Consider the following 433-nt stretch of genomic DNA (forward strand, 5'->3'; position numbering starts at 1 on the left):
TTGAGTTTGTTAAAGGTCAAAAAGCTGTCCACATCACAAATGAGGGCGGCACAATGGAGAGCTTGGGAGGAGGAGCTAAAAAGCAGCCTTTGTCAGGCTCGTGTCAGAAACAGGAAACCGCGACTAGTGAGATTTGTGCCAAGAGTGTGACTTGGACATCAGACACCGGGAGCTCATCGCTTCTCGGCCTTTTGGCTAAGATCAAGTGTAGTATCTGTTCTAATCAGTTTAATATCTGATACGTCCTCTATACGAGGACAAACATATTAAAGTGATTTTTAGAGCTGGGAGCTGAAAAAGGGGCTTGCTCCGTTCGCGCCACGCATCGTCCCGGCATTGCAGTGCCGCCGGGTACGGTGCAACCTTCTTTCGCCTTGTGGAAAACCAAGCAATGACACAAACACAGAGTTTCACCTGACACTTTGTCGTTGGC

General features: G+C 48.5%; 1 non-coding gene across 1 annotated transcript; it reads left to right on the forward strand.

Moving 5' to 3' along the window:
- The first annotated feature begins 175 nt into the window (after positions 1-175).
- LOC111661532 (U2 spliceosomal RNA) lies at positions 176-367 on the forward strand. The gene has a single exon (XR_002761232.1). It is a non-coding gene; the product is annotated as a U2 spliceosomal RNA (small nuclear RNA).
- The last annotated feature ends 66 nt before the right edge of the window (positions 368-433 follow it).

This window comes from Seriola lalandi, unplaced genomic scaffold (genome assembly GCF_002814215.2).
Source record: "Seriola lalandi dorsalis isolate HSWRI2012SDOR001 ecotype SW California unplaced genomic scaffold, Sedor1 jcf7180001997206, whole genome shotgun sequence".
Taxonomy (NCBI): domain Eukaryota; kingdom Metazoa; phylum Chordata; class Actinopteri; order Carangiformes; family Carangidae; genus Seriola; species Seriola lalandi.